The sequence below is a fragment of the Poecilia reticulata genome, chromosome 12 (genome assembly GCF_904066995.2).
Source record: "Poecilia reticulata chromosome 12, P_reticulata-male-v2, whole genome shotgun sequence".
Lineage (NCBI taxonomy): Eukaryota > Metazoa > Chordata > Actinopteri > Cyprinodontiformes > Poeciliidae > Poecilia > Poecilia reticulata.
The window spans coordinates 30,028,654-30,046,528 of record NC_088841.1 but is presented as its reverse complement, the minus strand read 5'-3'; the positions used below and the strand labels follow the sequence as shown (position 1 = coordinate 30,046,528).

Sequence of the window (17,875 nt, the reverse complement as noted above, 5' to 3'; positions counted from 1 at the left end):
TGTATTTAACTACCAAAAATAAAAATGTAATTTAACATTTAAGCATCTTAGCTTTTAACAATGTCCATTGTTTCAATAGAACAATAATATTTTACATTTAACATAAACTATTCTTAATATAAAACTGAAAAAGGCGCAATGCTCCTTTCATGCTGTGCCTCGGTACTCACCTTCATATATGTCCTAAAGATATGGTTTATCTGGTTTTTGCAACAAACCCATCAAAAGAATCACATAAAATACAATAAAGAAACCAGAACAATGTATTTTGAGTGAGAACTCTCTCAAGTGCGAAACACAAGTTCAATTGAACTCTGCAGTCCTTCAGCTAGCTCCTCAGCTAGCTCACGCACACGTGTATACGTCCGCTAGCATTAGCTCCAATTAGCCTTAAGAACAAGTCCCGTTTTCGTACACAATAACAATCATAAAACGAACTTCGCGACTCATTAGTTGAGATTCGATTTAAGAACCTTTTCAACACTTCCAAGACAACTAAAATATATGTGTAAAACCATATTTTTACTGACCTGTGGTATGAGAAAGACTTGACACACGTTGAGCTTCCTTCTCATTCAACCGGAAGATTTATTCTTCTTGTGTGCTCAATCTTCTCCATGCCACCAACGCGGCAGCGCCCCTAGCGGTTGTGTGTGGAATTGCATAGGACTAACTAAAATGACACTAAAGAACTTATTACAATGAGAAATTAAAGAAAGAAAAACATTATGTTGGGGTGCCTATTTTCTTACTTATTGTTTTAATTTACTATTGACTTGTTTTTCACCCCTCTACACTTCCAACTTTTCAACTTTTAGGTGCATTACCGCCACCTTCAAGGTTGGAGTATGGATCAGATGCTTATAATCTTCCCATAATACCCGTTCTTCTAAGATAAATAAAAATACTACAAAAAACTACATCCCCTGACAATCTCTGAAACAATTCTCTAATATCAAGCTTATTTTTATTCATACTTAACTCTGAGTAATACCTCTCTTTCCCGGACATATTTGTTGCATTCTAGGAAGATATGTTGTACTGTTTCTAATTCTCCACAATAATTACAAGAACCTGTACTAGGTTTATTAATTATTTTAAGAGTACTATTTAATCCTGTGTGTCCAAATCTTATTCTAGATATAATGTCTTCTTCATTCTTATTTCTATTACACTTCCTAAATTCCCCAACTTTTTTTTGGATATTATAATAAAACCTCGCCTTGTCTCCTCTGGCTTTTAAGGGATTGGCTTCCACCAGGACTAATTTAGAGGGGTGGAAACATTTACACTTCCAGAAAGAAAGAACAAACATTTGTACTAAACTATATTCCTAAAAATGTTTACACAGTTACAATTAACTCAAACAAAGCTAGAAACAAAACCAATCTGGATCCAAACAAAATCAAAAATACATCTCTCCTCCCTCTCAGGCAATGGATTTTCCCAATGAGGCTGATTGAAAACACCAGGTCCTTTATCAGCATTGCTCATGGGCTTCCATGGCAGCACATGACCAGGTGACCTCAAAGAGAAGATGATTAAAACAAGTAAATAAATCAAGCTACTTTCCCCAAACACAAAATACATTTAACAAATAAATTAGAATATATAAAGTACACAAAATTAGCACCTGTTAGGGAGGGGCTAAATCCCTCACATGTCAGGTTGGTGGGGTGTTTCAAAAGCCAATACATTAAAAGCTACGGTAAATTTCTCGTTGCTCAATATTTCACTTCTGCTAATTTTAGGTTTGGTGTCTGGAAAGGTTTTTTCCTCCTCCATTAGTTTTGCCATATTTTTTTTCTCAAACAAAATGGAGTTTAGCTTGTGGGAGTTTTTGAACAATCCTACTAAAATGAAATTTGATCATTGTACAAAAGAATGGCTTTTGTCAATTGCTGCTTAGTTTTAAATCTCTGCATACCAAGAGTTAACAAAATGGAAAGGATGAAATCTGAGATTCTCTCTGCTTTGATTGAATCTAATGTTTGCCCTCAAACCAGCTCTGATGCTGATCTTCAGCCTAGTCTTGATTATCAGGCTTCCATTGGATTTATTCTGTTAAAACTGACACTGGATTAATTTAGTTCATAGAAGAATTTAACATTTCTCCTGTCAACCTCCTTGTTGCCTTTAGTTCAGTCTATCATGGCTAGAGGCCCAACTATAGACTGAATAAGTTCAAAACTTATTCAGTCTATAGTTAAACATAAAGACAAATAAAAGCAAACAGTTCCTTAAGTCAGTCCAAGAAGAACATTTTGACTGGAAAGAAAGACATACATTTTGATGAACTGTTTAATAACAGATTTTCCTCTCCGTCTCCTCAGACTGAGTGTCTGTAACCTCTCAGAGAAAAGCTGTGAAGCTCTGTCCTCAGTTTTCAGCTCCCAGTCCTCCAGTCTCAGAGAACTGGACCTGAGTAACAACAAGCTGCAGGATTCAGGAGTGAAGCTTCTCTCTGCTGGGCTGGAGAGTCTGAACTGCAACCTGGAAACTCTCAGGTAAAATGTTCTCCTTCCTGTAGAAACCAGATTTCTGTCCATTAAACCCCATCAGATTATGTAAATGTGATCTCATTAGCAGACTTAGTTGCAAATTCCTTCAATCTTTTGAAGAAGAACATAATTGACTGAAATGAAAGATAAATTTTTCTGAATTGTTTAGTAACAGATTTTCCTCCCTGTCTCCTCAGACTGAGTGTCTGTAACCTCTCAGAGAGAAGCTGTGAAGCTCTGTCCTCAGTTCTCAGCTCCCAGTCCTCCAGTCTCAGAGAACTGGACCTGAGTAACAACAACCTGCAGGATTCAGGAGTGAAGCTTCTCTCTGCTGGACTGAAGAGTCCAAACTGCAACCTGGAAACTCTCAGGTAAAATGTGACCAATCCTGGTGAAACCAGATTTCTGTCCACTAGCTGCTAACAGAGATACACTATACTGCCAAAGAATTTACCACCCATCCAAATGATCATAATCAGGTGTTCCAATAACTTCCATGGCCACATGTGTATGAAAGTAAGCACCTATACATGTAAACTGTTTTTACAAACATTTGTGAAATAATGGTTGCTCTCAGGAACTCAGTGAATTCCAGAGTGAAACTGTGATGGGATGTACAAGTAGCATCCTGTCACTAACAAGTGGCTAACAAGTCTCTATACATAAACATTGCTAGTTTTCATTTACTCCAGGCTGAGAGAACCAAGAAGAGAGATATTTAGAAAGGCAGCGGTCAGGCTGCCATTGATAGTGTAACTCTGGATACTTGACAGATTGCTGCATCCTTGGCGCACAAATGAACATTATTGCAGATCCTTCCTCCCAGCAATTGTTACACTTCATAACCAGAACTGCTCCCAACAAACTCAATAATTATGTACATCCTGACTGTTACATGCAGTATTTTTAAGTTTCTTTTTAAGTTTCTTTTAAGTATTCTATTGCTGTTTCAACATACAAATATACACATCTTATACATGATTATAAATTGCCCTACTCAGCTGCATATTTCTTTCAAATTGATGATGCTGTTTTTATTAAATGTACAGTATTATTACTCCTCTGTTGTAAATGTATCCTTACTCTACAACCTCCTATTATTTTTTGTTTTTTACCTTTTCTTAAATATCCGATTCTTCCTTTTACCTGCTGGTAAACTTGAACTCCCTGCTGTGGAACAATGAAGGATGTTTCTATTCTACATGTGACAAAATGTTGATTTTTATTACCCACGGAATGATATTAGAGTGTTATAACTATTTCATCTTATTGACAGGTTAAGCACAAATTGAAAATGACCAGTTCAGACCTTGGGCTCTACCTCAATGTTCTCATCTTCTCATCATGTGATGAATTGTGTGTCTGCAGCTTATCAGGCTGTTTGGTCTCAGAGGAAGGCTGTGCTTCTCTGGCCTCAGCTCTGACCTTTAACCCCTCCCATCTGAAAGAGTTGGACCTGAGCTACAATCATCCAGGAGACTCAGGAGTGAAGCTGCTGTCGGCTGGACTGAAGGATCCAGACTGGAGACTGGAAGCTCTCAGGTATGGAGGAACCTGCTGCAGGAGCAGAGAAGGTCAGATAGAGGAGGCAGAGGAGAAACATCTTTAGTCAGTCTGATGGGAAATGTTTAGTTGGGAGCTAAATATCTAGTTTAAAACCATCCATTTTCTGTCCACCCTTGTCTCCAGTGGGGTTGGGAGAGGTGCTAGTGCCTATCTCTTTCGGGCGAGAAGCAGGTACACCCTGGATAATTGAAGCAAGTCCATCACAGGGCAACACAGAGACAGACAGGATAAACAATCATGCACACACACACAAGGAGAATTTATAGAGACCTCTTAACCTGACAGTCATGTTTTTGGACTGTGGGAGGAAGACATAGTCCCCAGAGAGAACCCACACATGCACAGGGAGAACATGCAAACTTCATGCAGACAGTCTCCAGGCTGGGAATTGAACCCAGGACCATCTTGCTGCAGGGCAATGGTGCTACCAGCTGTGCCACTTTGCAGCCTAGTTTACAACCATGGCATTTATGAATCACTGGATAACATTTTGAACCCCCTTTTGTCTCCTTTGACAATTTAAGTAACTGAAATTATTTCTGGTAATTGTTACTGTGTAACTTTGCAGTCATCAGCCCATTTAAACTATACCAATTTTTCCCATTGTGCTGAATAAACCTGGGAAACTAACCCATCTACTGGAACCACAATGACCTGGTAGTCAAAGCAGCAGGGGGCCAAATATAGCTCCATGTGGAACCAAGAGGTTGGAGAGAGAAAATCTGTTTAAACTATTTCCTATCAGAGTTCAGTTTGTCCCTGTTTTCACAAACCAGGAGAATCATGGGCAGGAGAAAATACAAGAAGCTGATTGGCTGATGGACAATGACATCATAAAGTATATATTATTGGTATTGAAGAGACATGGCTGAGAGCAAATGTAGATTTTAGAATAAGTAGAAATGTTTCAGTGACAGGAAGACAGAAACAGGAGGAAGATGAGCAACATCTAGAAAATATGATTTATGTTCAGAGAAACAAGTAGAGGAATTGATCTAGAACATGTAGCTATAGAGACAATAATAAATGAGCTGAAATTAACAATTATGACAGTTAGATTAGAATCAGTTAATCCAGATTAAAAGTCATGATAATCAGTAATATTTGGTGACTGTAATTCATATGGGATATTATGGGATGAAACAAAACAGATGTAAATGGAGAAACAGCAGAAGAATATTTAGAGGGTAAGAACTGATGATGTTTGGATGGTTTAAGAGAGACAAGAACAGATGTTGATCCAGGAAATGGATCAGTCCTTGATTTAACACGAGTGTCCAGGAAGATTTCAGCTGATTGTGAAATGAGATTTATTAGACGCCTCATCTGGAGGCAGAGATCATTACCCAGTTTTCTGGAATATTCTCCTGACTAAGAACGGCTCACAAGGAAAATTAAAGAGTGGGATGGATTTAATAGAGTTTAATAGGGACTCTGACTAAATTAATAAAAGAGAAGTTCAGTTAGATTTCCATGATGATCTACTGATGACAGAAAGGACTTTAAAACAATATTTGATGGAGCTCCAGACCAATCAGCCCCAAGGAGCAAAGATGAGAAGAAAAGTAACTCCATGTTGGTCAGATGGATGTTTAAAAGTTCTGAGAGAGAAATAAAGAACTTCAGATTTTAAGCAAAACTCACAAATTTCAAGATTTAATAAAATCTAAAATACATGAAAAAGTGAAGAAACAAAACAACTATTCATAAGGCAAAGATAGAAAGTGAGAAGTTTAGCAATTTCATCCATTCAGTATTTTGTTCTCCACCAGGGGGCAACATCTGGAAAATGATTAAATGAATGAGAGGAATGAAAATCCTTGTTTTACAGAGAAATGGAAGAATCGCAGTGAATGATGAGGAAAAAGTAGAATTGTTCTCTGTTGACCGTGGTAGAAATTAAAAAACAATAAAAAGACCTTTTAGAGTTCAGTTCCAATAAAAGACTAATGTGTTTAGGTTTTCAGTAGTTGGGAAAGCTTTTGGGATTGTTCAATAAAGTTTGGAAAAAATTCCCAATGACATGGAAAAAGGCTGTACTTCTTCTTCGTGGTCTCATTGTAAATGTGTGCGGCGCCACCTGGTGGTGCTGGTTGGTAGATGAAGTGCTGAAAGGTTGGAGGTGTTTGTCAGAGGTGTGTGATGATGGAAGCCTCTCCCTGGTTTGTGAGTCTGAGCTCAGAGATCAAATGTTTGGTTCTTGTTGAACTCTTTGTTGAATGTGATGCAGCTTCTCCTTTTTAATGTTTGTATTTCTGGATATTCCAGTGAGGCCACAGCAGGTTTTCAGCAGCAGGGCTGTTTAGTGTTTCATTCCTTCATCTGTGTGTGGGAGTGTGGATGGAGCAGGTATCCAGGTGTTGATCAGAGTTTAGATTGATTGGATTTTAATGCTGATTATTAAATCAGGTTGAGCTTCCAGAAATGTTTCCTTAGTTTCCTGATGTCCTTTTAGGCTTCAGTGACTTTCTTCAGGTTGTTACTGAGGGATTTCCTTTCTCCTCTCTGTTGGAGCTTTTCCTGTGTTTGGAGAAATGAGTTGTGCTGCAGCAGCACCAACTGTCCTTCCTACATCCACTGCAGTTTGCAATCCAGATGTTGGACTGTTCCTGTCTCAGTGGAGGACAATGTGTGTCTGAGAGGCATGTAATGTCCATGTTTGCTGCTGAAAGAGACTGATGGTCTGACCCCCCTCCTCCTTTCAGGGTGGAGCCTGCTGGAGGCCGATTCTTGACACCAGGTCTGAGGAAGTGTAAGTGTGTTTTTCATCTGATTCATGACAACAAAGCAGCTCACATTCAACCATCTTCAAACTGTCACATCACTCATTCAGGATCATCATCAAAGATCAATAAATGATCAATAACTGCAGCTGGATTGTGTTTGTTCTCTCCATCAGATTCCTGTCATCTCACCATCGACACAAACACAGTGAGCAGAAACATCAAACTGTCTGAAGACAACAGGAAGGTTGCACATGTGATGGAGCTTCAGTCATATCCTGATCATCCAGACAGATTTGATCACTGGGATCAGATGTTGTGTAGAACTGGTCTGACTGGTCGCTGTTACTGGGAGGTTGAGTGGAGAGGAGAAGTTAATATATCAGTGAGTTACAGAAGAATCAGGAAGAAAGGAGACAGTAGAGACTGTTTGTTTGGATGGAATGATCATTCCTGGAGTCTGAGATGCTCTGATATTCATGGTTACTCTGTCTTGCACAATAAGAGAGTAATTTATCTCCGCTCCTCCTCTGACTCTAACAGAGTATCAGTGTATGTGGACTGTCCTGCTGGCATTCTGTCCTTCTACAGAGTCTCCTCTGACTCACTGATCCTCCTCCACACCTTCAACACCACATTCACTGAACCTCTGATTCCTGGATTTGGTTTCTGGTTAAGTTCTGGTTCCTCTGTGTTTCTGAACTGATTTGAGTCTAAAGAGTCTTAAGGTTTTCTCCAGTCAGAGAAACTCTCTCACTGTTGAACAGATGGTTCATCTCTACAATCTATTTCTTGGTGCAGCTTTTCTGATTTAGTCCTTGGAAACTTTTTCTTCTTCCAGTCCTTTAAAGATGGAAGGTGGGATTATTCCAGGATTATTCCAGGATCCTCATGTTTTTCTGTTAGTTTCCAGTCAAAGCTTCACACTGAATATCAAGATGTTGTTTCTCTTATTTTTTCCTTTCATTCATCAGATTTAATTGAAATATTGATCAGTTTTCCTCAATCACTGAACATTTTCTGTTGGCTCCTATTTTTCTAAACACGTCAGATTTGAATATTAAATCTTCTTTTTGTATATTTGCTACAGTATTTCTTCATGTGTTTCTGAGAAATAAAAAAAATTTCTTCTGCATTTGGTTCAATTTTTGCTAATTCTGTTCTTGTCCTGTTCAAATTTAAATATTGCATTAAAAATACCAGTGAAATCTCTGGTCAATTTAATAGGCTGTTGTTTTCAAGGTGTGCTGTGTTGTTTTAATTGAGCAAAATACCATGAAACACAACTAGATCATATCTGTTTATTTTTAATTGGGATTGGGTTAAGCATATCAGATAATTTTTTTAGGCTGCTGATGAAAGCTCCGAGCTCCAAGAGGAAGATGGAAGGGGGAGAGAGGCTCCATCACGCAGCAGTCCAAAAATAGTTTGGAATAAGAAAATTATACATTTATGAACAGATTAAGTCGTGTTTTAAATTCTCTATTGCTAGGAGACCGATTCTGATTCAAATTACAGCCATTCTGAATGAGACTTTATTGCAGCTATTCTTTCAGTACTGCGTACAAGCAAAAAATCTTTTACCGTTTCATAGTACCGGACTGTACCAGCTTACTTTCACCCCTGCTTAATAACAAGGTTGGGTAAAAAAACTGTAGAGTTAGAGCTTCTCATTCCTTAAAGAGTCATGTAGAAAGAGTGATCTTCATCCAAGTCCAGCAGATGTGACCCTTCTGAGAGCAATATAAACATTCATTCATTGAAACAATGGCTATCTGTGTAGCAAGACCCTGGGTGATAGGTATTTTCCTAGAACCTACATAAAAGAACCACAGACAACGTATATGAATTTTTAGCCGACTTCTGCAGAAGGAGAAAAACTCTGTCAGCTCCTCCGAGCTGTTCACAGAGCGTTCTGCCAATCTTTGGATACAGCTTGTCTTTTATTATCAAACTTCAAAGAGGGAGGATAGGCAAGATAAGACAGCAGAGGAAACAGCTGAGGTCGTAAAACATTTTACCTAAACACAGCAAAGGTCGTAAAACAATTTAACATCTGTCCCATGATCTGAGCCCGGTTCAAATCTCGGTCAAACTGTTTCACATGAAGATAACAGGCAGCTGTGACCCCCAGCTCAGTTAATACACACACTAAAGAAGAAAACATTTTAAACTGCTCTAACATTAGACTGAATATGAACTAAAGTAACAACAAAATGATAACACCAAAAAATCTCTAACACTGGGTTTTGTGAATTGCACTGGCAAATGCAAGTTTCACAAAAAAACTGTCTGTGTACCCCACCTTTAAGGACAAATTTCAGACTTTCATTTGCTCTTGCAATGTATTCCAGATCATAAGACATTAAATTTCAACTATGGTTGTTTCTGCTAGACTGGTTCTCCATCCTCAGCAGAGTTTAAAAATGTTTTCATTATTTTCAGATCTTACAATTTTTGTCAGTAAACCAAAAGCACTATTTACCAAAACATTCATTGCGTCTACATTTCTGGTCAACATTGCAACATTCAGTGTGTCAGGTAAATAATTTCACACATCTTTATATGGTGTGTCCCTTTGTGCCATTCTGCCTGTACATGGATCCTTTTGGAAATCATATGCATCAATCTGGATAATTTGGTATGAAGTTTCTCAAACATATGTTTTTGGATTCCACATTCTTGTTGGTTGCAAATATGTATAATACCTCAATTGGACATTGTTCTGGTACAGTCATGACTTGTGATAACAAATCTCTGTCACGCTGAGCAAGCTCATACCTTGGTTGTTTTACCCAAATGCTGTTCAAAATCTCAACAAAGGCAACATCATCTTTCTGACGCATAATCTCAGTATGGGTGACGATCTAGAAATGTTCCCATCATAAATGAATGTGTTCCTGATCATGCACACAGAGGTGAAGGGCATCTTGGCGTTAACTGGTAAAAGTCACCAACTGCTAAACCAGACATTTTCCCAAAATATCTCTGATTTCTTTTTGTTTCAGTCTTGCATGCACATAACCAGAAAGAGGTTTTGAAACCATTGAAATACAATCAATAGCATTAACTTTAGCATTAAAAAGCTCAGATCTGGGATGCTGGGTTAAGCACAATCCACATATGGAGGCCTTAGTCCACGATGCGGACTAAGGCCGCATTGTGGACTAGGGTTAGGGTTTGAGTCCTGATGTTAGGTCAGGACTCAAACATCATAGGTTTAAGTCCTGACCTAATGACCTTTGCCATATGTCTTCCCCCTTTCTCATTACCCACTTTCCTGTCAATTCACTATCAAATAAAGGTCACTAGAGCCAATAAAACCTTTTTACTGGTTTTATTTTATTTTGGTAATCAACTTCCCCCAGTTGATTACCAAATCCTTGAATGGGTGGTTGGAGCAGTGAATGTAACATATAGCTTCCTGGTTTTAGTGAGAACACCAGCAGCAGTGATTTGGGTCAGTTGCAGGGAGTGTTCTACTGCACATCGGGCGAGAGAGCAGCAGGTGGCTCTGTTGAATTTAAATGTAACCAAACAGGATCCGTTCATAATAAGTTTGGTTTGTGGTGTTCCAAAAGCACTATAATTTGACTCCTATATGTGCAGCTATCAGCGATCATCAGTATCAGCCGGTGTTTGAAAAAACAGAAAAGATAAAAGTCAGAACACCGGCTATTTGCTATGGACTTTACTCCGGTGCTCATGATAAATAATCTGTTTATTGCTCTTTTAATTCTGCATAATAGACTTAGTAAAAGCAGGAGAAGGAGGGCAATCATGAAGGATCTAATACACACACATGTAGAGCTATCATAAACGAATATTTTAGTAATTGAGTAATCTATTGATTATCCTTACGATTAATTAAATAATTGGATTAAAAAAAATTATAAAATAAAATATTGGTAAATCTGGCATAACACCGGTGTTACTATCAGACATCAATATCAGTCCAATTTTTCATTTTTCAGCTTCTCTAACAGTTACTTTTTGTAGTTTAGAAAACTAACCTGTAACAATAATAGCTCACTTTCTCAGTTAACTGGTAGATTAGAGGCAAACAAACAAACATAAGATGGGGGATAGACGGGAGGAAATAGAACAGGGGACATACGAACGCAAGTCTGGGAACTGGTAAACCAGGGTACTGAAAGTAAGAATGGTGGGAGAAATATGGGATATTTACGGCACCTTCATTCATCACACTCAGAAACTCATCTACCAGTCGTGTACTGCCACAATGTGCTCTGCCACTCGTTTGTTGAGACCGGGATGATATGAAATGTATTGTGCGGTTGGTCCATAAAGCTACACTTACACTATGAGCATCAACTACTCAGCCGCCCACCATGTTCAGTCTATCTGCTCACCTGTATAAATACTCCTGCAGTGCTTTTCCTGCCATTTGCTTTCAACCAGAAACTCCCGGAGGAGAAAGGGTGCTGTACTTCAGGCATTGTGCCAGTCATTGTAAGGATGCTTGTTGGTCCCCAAAAATGATGAAAACCCGGGCATTATCATAAATCAATGAAACCCCCATGGACTGAACTTGAAAATTTTGTTATGCTGCTAACACTTAGCTTTCGACAACAACTCAGAGACAGAAGTCAGAGTTCTGCACATGCAAGTAATGTTCCAGCCAAAACACGGTCCGCTAAAAAACAAAACATAAATTAACAAAGCTTTGAGGCAGGTAAATTTTACTCTAGGAATTTTAATAATCGGGGTTAGGGTACCCTTCTTTTATGGCAGGAGAATCCCATATAAAATCCACCGACATGCCGGGCATTGCTCTTTAGGGTCCAGGAAAATGAATTTTGCCATGTTGGTATTACATGAATGGCCATCTGGGGTGATTTTTTGTGACATTTTGCAGCATTGCAGTGTTATGCATTCTCCACTGGATGTAGCTTTTGTATTGTAAATGAAGTGATGGTAAACCAGTATATTGAGATCAGACAGCCTGCCATAAGAGTGAATATTTGACATATGGGTATATTATGTGTTTTTCAAAGTGTTTGAGTACTGGGGTCAACTGTAGGTGTGGGGGAGGGGGAGGCTGGCCTGCCATGAGGGTGGATATTTGACATATGGGTGGATTATCTATTTTACCAAGTGCTTGAGTACTGTGGTTGACTGTGAGTGTGTGTTGGGACCACCTCTGGGTGGTCCTCCAGGGGTGGTCCACTGGAGGTCCATGCAGTGGTTTGGGTGACTGAATCCCAGGTAGAGGAGCTCCATGGGTGCCCCTGGTTCTGGAGAACCAGGGCTGGTCCAAGGTCCAGCCATGGTCCTGGAGAACCAGGCAGGGGGATTTTTGACATCATGTGTTGTTTCGGGGCTTCAATCCCGGGTAGAGGAGCTCCGTGACTGCCCCTGGATCTGGAGGACCTGGTGGAGCTATGGACCAAATTCCAGGCCTGGTCCTGGAGAACCAGTCAAGCAGAATTTTGACATCTTGCAGGGTTTTGGTGCTTCTTTCCTGGGTAGAGGAGCTCCGTGACTCCCCCCTCTACTATGCGAACATCCGCTGAACGTTCAGTGAATGTCCAGTGAATGTCCACAGTCGATCCCAATGTCCAGTGAACGTCCAGTGGACATCCACTGGACGTTCACCTGCAGGGTGGAGTTCTCCAGTTCTGGAGAACCATGGGGATGTTCAGTGTACGTCTATGTGGGGTTTTGGTGCCTGAATCCTGGCTAGAGAAGCTCCATGAGTCCTACCTCTGGTTCTAGAGAATCATAGAACCTGCTGCCAGGGTGGACTTCTGACATATGGGTGGATTGTGTATTTCACCAACTGCTTGAGTACTGTGGAGGTCCAAGTTCCAGGCCTGGTCCTGGAGAACCAGGCCAGGGGAATTTTGACAACATCTTGCGGGTTTTTGGTGCTTCATTCCTGGGTAGAAAAGCTCTGTGAGAACCCTTGTTTCTGGAGAACCTGGTGGAGCTATGGACCAAAGTAAAAACCTGGTCTTGGAGAACCAGGGAAGGAGAATTTTGACAACATCTTGTGGGGTTTTGGTGCTTCTGGAGGACCTGCCTTACCAGGGGCACGAAGTTGGAGTCATTGCTCCTCAGCCTGTAAATGCTTGTTGACAATAAGGAGGACTTACCGCAGGTTTTCGGTGCCTGAATCCCGGCTAGATGAGCTCCATGAGTGCTCCCTCTGGTTCTCCAGGACCAAGACTGGTCCACGGACAAGCCCTGGTTCTCCAGATCCGGGCAGGGGGATTTTGACAACTTAATGTGAGGTTTTGGTGCTTCATTCCTGGGTAAAATACCATGGTCACTTCAGAACCAGGTGGGCTTTGGAGAAGGTTCTGCCTTGTTCTGACGCTCCTTCCAAGTTTATGGGATGGCCCAAGCCCACTAGTGTTCAAATCAATGCATGGAACGCCCCCCCCCTTAACTCCCCTGTAAATGTTACCTGTATGATTAAAATCACATTCAAAATGATACCAGCAAGTCAAATCTACATTAACCTGCCATAAGGGTGGATTCCTGACATATGGGTGGATTTTGTATTTTACCAAGTGCTGTTAGTGTTAGCACTTATATGAAAATATAAAAAGTGGTTCCATCAGTGGTTCTAGTGTAATGGCTGCTCTGATAATGAGCATCATTCCCAGATCACAACCTCTTGGTTCTACTGGTTTTGGGGTCATGTCAATGTTCTCCCCCAACTGAGATTCGAACTAAACTGCCCTTTCACTGTAGTCAGACACCTTAACCACTCTGCCATGGGAACCATGTGACTACTTGTGGAGAACTGGGCAGGGGTATTTTTTACAAAGTCCTGCGGGCTTTCGAGCACCCATCCCTGGGTAAAGTAGAGCACCCATCCCTGGGTAAAGTAGGTCCATAGTCCGCCCCCTGGCTCTCCAGAGCGAGTATAACAGTTCTGCTTGCATATGTGCTTCCAACAGAGTTATAATAATCACAAGAACACTTGAGCCAGGGTTGCCGAAAGTCAACCCTTGCCATTCCAGACTCATTGAACCTTAGGCTGAAATCAAGCTCACATGCATAATTAGAAAAAGCCACACCACTGGTGGAGCCACGTGGTTAACAAGAGTGCATTAAATTAACTAAAACCTTAATTTTAAAAAAGGCGCTAGCAGCCTGTGGGAATTGAACCACAGTCCCTGGCAAGACGCCAGAATCCTCTAACCACAAGACCACTTAGAACCTGTCTGTTCATTAAGTCTCTGAGCAGAGAAAGTCCCTCCCTCGTCCGCCATTACGTGAACTCGCATTTGGGTTAGTCATCATTGGTCAGAGCAGGAGAGTCCTTTTTTATTTTGTTTTAAATTGTCTGCACTTTAACTTTTAAGGATTAATTTATGTTTTTTGGATTGCTGTGTTTCTGTATTTCAATGTTGGATTGTAAGTTTTCTTATTTTATATGGTGAGTTTAATAAGGTAACATTTTGTTCACTTTTTAATGTAGCAGAAATTTTTTTTACGTGCGGTGATATTTCAGACTTCCCCAAATTCCTAAAATGTTCATATGAATTTTAATATTCATCTTTCAGAAATCTCTCTCCTCAATTATATCAGTGGTTCTAGTGGTCTTATAATGTAAGACCACTATAACTGAGTTCCTGCCATATTGTATCATTAAGAATTGCTCATTTATTGCTGACACTTAATTCCTGCCAAAAAAAATTGTTGTCCTAGACTGGATGTGAACCAGGCTATCCCAGGTGGGAGGCAGGCTCCTGAACCACTCTACCAACAGAGATGCAAATTAACAGGGTTCATAATGCTTATAACTTGATGCCAAGAGGGCCTGACACCAAAGAGGATTCCTGGATGCACCTGCAAGTCAATATGGGATATAGTGATAATATAAAGACGTTAAGGACCAGTTTCTTGAAAATGACCAGTTCAGACCTTGGGCTCTACCTCAGTGTTCTTATCTTCTCGTCATGTGATTGTGTGTCTGCAGCTTATCAGGCTGTTTGGTCTCAGAGGAAGGCTGTGCTTCTCTGGCCTCAATTCTGACCTCCAACCCCTCCCATCTGAAAGAGTTGGACCTGAGCTACAATCATCCAGGATTCTCAGGAGGGAAGTTGCTGTTGGCTGGACTGAAGAATCCACACTGGAGGCTGAAGACTCTCAGGTATGGAGGAACCTGCTGCAGGAGCAGAGAAGGTCTGATTTCGTGTCTGGTGGTCCAGGAAGAGGGAGAAATTTATTTTTTTATTCTGACTGATGGTCAGACCCCCCTCCTTCTTTCAGGGTGGAGCCTGCCGGAGTCCGATTTTTGACACCAGGTCCATGGAGGTGTAAGTTTCTTTTTCATTTGATTCATGACAACAAAGCAGCTCACATTCAACCATCTTCTAACTGTCACAACACTTATTTGGGAGTCATCATCAAAGTGTCAATAAATGATCAATAACTGCAGCTGGATTGTGTTTGTTCTCCATCAGATTCCTGTCAACTCACCATCGACACAAACACAGTGAGCAGAAAACTCAAACTGCCTGAAGACAACAGGAAGGTGACATGTGTGAAGGAGCTTCAGTCATATCCTGATCATCCAGACAGATTTGATTATCCTCAGCTGCTGTGTAGAACTGGTCTGACTGGTCGCTGTTACTGGGAGGTCAAATGGAGATGAGAAGTTCATATATCAGTGACTTACAGAAGAATTGAGAGGAGAGGAGACTGGAGAAATTGCTGGTTTGGATATAATGATTATTCCTGGAGTCTGAGATGTTCTGATCTTTATGGTTACTCTGTCTGGCACAATAACATAGAAACTTGTCTCTCCTCCTCCTCCATCTCTAACAGAGTATCAGTGTATGTGGACTGTCCTGCTGGCATTCTGTCCTTCTACAGAGTCTCCTCTGACTCACTGATCCACCTCCACACCTTCAACACCACATTCACTGAACCTCTGATTCCTGGATTTCGTGTCTGGTGGTCCAGTTCTGGTTCCTCTTCAGTGTTTCTTTGCTGATTTGAGTCTAAATATTTTCCTCCTGTCAGAGAAACTCTCTCACTGTTGAACAGATAGTTCATCTCTACAATCTATTTCTTGGTGAAACTTTTCTGATTGAATCATTGGAAACCTTTTCTTCTTCCAGTCCTTTAAAGATGGAAGCTAGGATTATTCCAGGATGCACATGTTTTTCTGTTTGTTTCCAGTCAAAGCTTCATAGTGAATATAAAGATGTTTCTCTTCTTTTTTTCCCCTGTTTCATTTATCAGTCAGATTTTATTGAAATGTTGGACAGTTTTCCTAAATCACTGTTTCTGTCCGCTAAACATGTCAGATTTGAATGTCAAATCTTCCTTTTGTATATTTGCTGCCATAATTCTTTGTGTGTTTTAATTTCTGTTCAAGTTTAGATATTGCGATAAAGACATTTTTTTATTTGTCAATTCTGCCTTCCAGAAATATAAATTAAAAGATTCCCATTCAATGAAGGTCAGAGGTCAATGCTTTGAAGCATAGAGTGGGGAAGTCTTAATATTTTCTGTTTCATTCAGAACTTTTACCTGAAACTCAGAACCAGCAGAACATTTTTCACCATGCAGAAAAAATCCCAGCTAGTGTAAGGTACAGTTTGTTGCAGAGGTTCAAACTTCCTGATGGTGACCTCTCCTCCGTCCCTCACCTTGTCTGGCTGCTTTTAATCCTCACTGCAGTGTTAGACTGGAGCTCATCTCTCAGATTAACCAGATTAACACTGAGCTGCAGCAGGAACCAAACGTCTCTCCTCCAACTTATTTCACTGATTAATAACAAGGTTGGATAAAAACATTGAGCTTCTCGTTCCTTAAAGAGTCATGAAGAAAGACTCACCCTGGAACTGCAGGAAACAAGTTAGAAAGTTTAATAAATATATACATTTTGCATTTAAGATGGAAAAAACTAAATATATTCTAATAAGTGATTTAATTATCTGTTTGTAACTTTTAATGTATAAAATTCATTTCCACCAGTTAATTGGGGTTTACTCATTATTCTGCCAGCTTGAATGTTTCACTGCAGCTTTGTTTTGTTCCTGTTTCTCCAGCTGAACGTTGATCCCCATGAATGTTTCCCCTCATGCAGAACCTGAGCAGAGACATTTATGACCTTTATACCGAGTCCGAGAGCCAAGAGGTGGAGGACCTGCTGCTGGTGTCTCCGTCTCACCTTCTGATGTCTCCGACCAAACACTCCACCCTCAACATCAACATTTAAAACATGATACAGGGATGCAGTTTTCCTACTTGAAACATCCATCCATTTTCTTTCACCCTTGTCCCTCAGTGGGGTCGGGAGGTGCTGGTGCCTCTCCAGCTAACGTTCCGGGTGAGAGGCGGGGTCACCCTGGGCAGGTCACCAGTCTGTCGCAGGGCAGCACAGAGACACACAGGACACACAACCACACACACACACTCCCACCTAGGGGCAATTTGGAGAGGCCAAATAACCTGACAGTCATGTTTTTGGACTGTGGGAGGAAACCGGAGTACCTGGAGAAAACCCACCATGCACAGGGAGAACATGCAAACTCCATGCAGAAAGACCCGGTCCGGGAATTGAACCCAGCCCGTGTAGCAAAAAAAATCCTTTAAGAAAGATTAAAAACTCTAAACATGAAAGGTAATGGAGCAGTTCTAATAAACATTTTAAAAAATTGCTGCTCTTTATAACAAAGAATAAGAATAGAAATATTATTTTGAAGCAATCTCTAATTTATAACTTTGCCAAATACATATTGTCTAAAAAACTTTTAGATAAAGAGGAAAACTGTTGTATGGAGGGCTAAACATGCCTTTATCAAGATATGGATAATCACCATTCACATCATAATAAGATCAAATCATAACTAGATTACCTTACAAAGCTAACATCTTGTTTACCACATATGAAAACTAATCTTTTGATTAAAAACACACAGTGTCCTGGTCCTGGATGACTCTACTGCAAGGAAAAATGACGGACAACAGGGACAGCACGGTTAAATGTTTTATTGAACAGAAAAAAAAGTTTTCACTTATATTTTCTGCACGAGGGAGAACACCAAATCGGCAGCGGATCTTCACTGGAAGACAGAGAGATGATTAATGGGT

At 40.3% G+C, this 17,875-nt stretch overlaps 2 long non-coding RNA genes across 2 annotated transcripts; both read left to right on the top strand.

Annotated features, from left to right (window-relative positions):
* Positions 1–3,797: 3,797 nt before the first annotated feature.
* On the top strand, positions 3,798–7,907 carry LOC145554030 (uncharacterized). Its single transcript, XR_014090068.1, has 3 exons — positions 3,798–4,043; positions 6,773–6,819; positions 6,967–7,907. It is a non-coding gene; the product is annotated as an uncharacterized LOC145554030 (long non-coding RNA).
* A 6,917-nt stretch (positions 7,908–14,824) lies between these two features.
* On the top strand, positions 14,825–16,097 carry LOC145554035 (uncharacterized). Its single transcript, XR_014090073.1, has 3 exons — positions 14,825–14,921; positions 15,041–15,087; positions 15,235–16,097. It is a non-coding gene; the product is annotated as an uncharacterized LOC145554035 (long non-coding RNA).
* Positions 16,098–17,875: the final 1,778 nt, after the last annotated feature.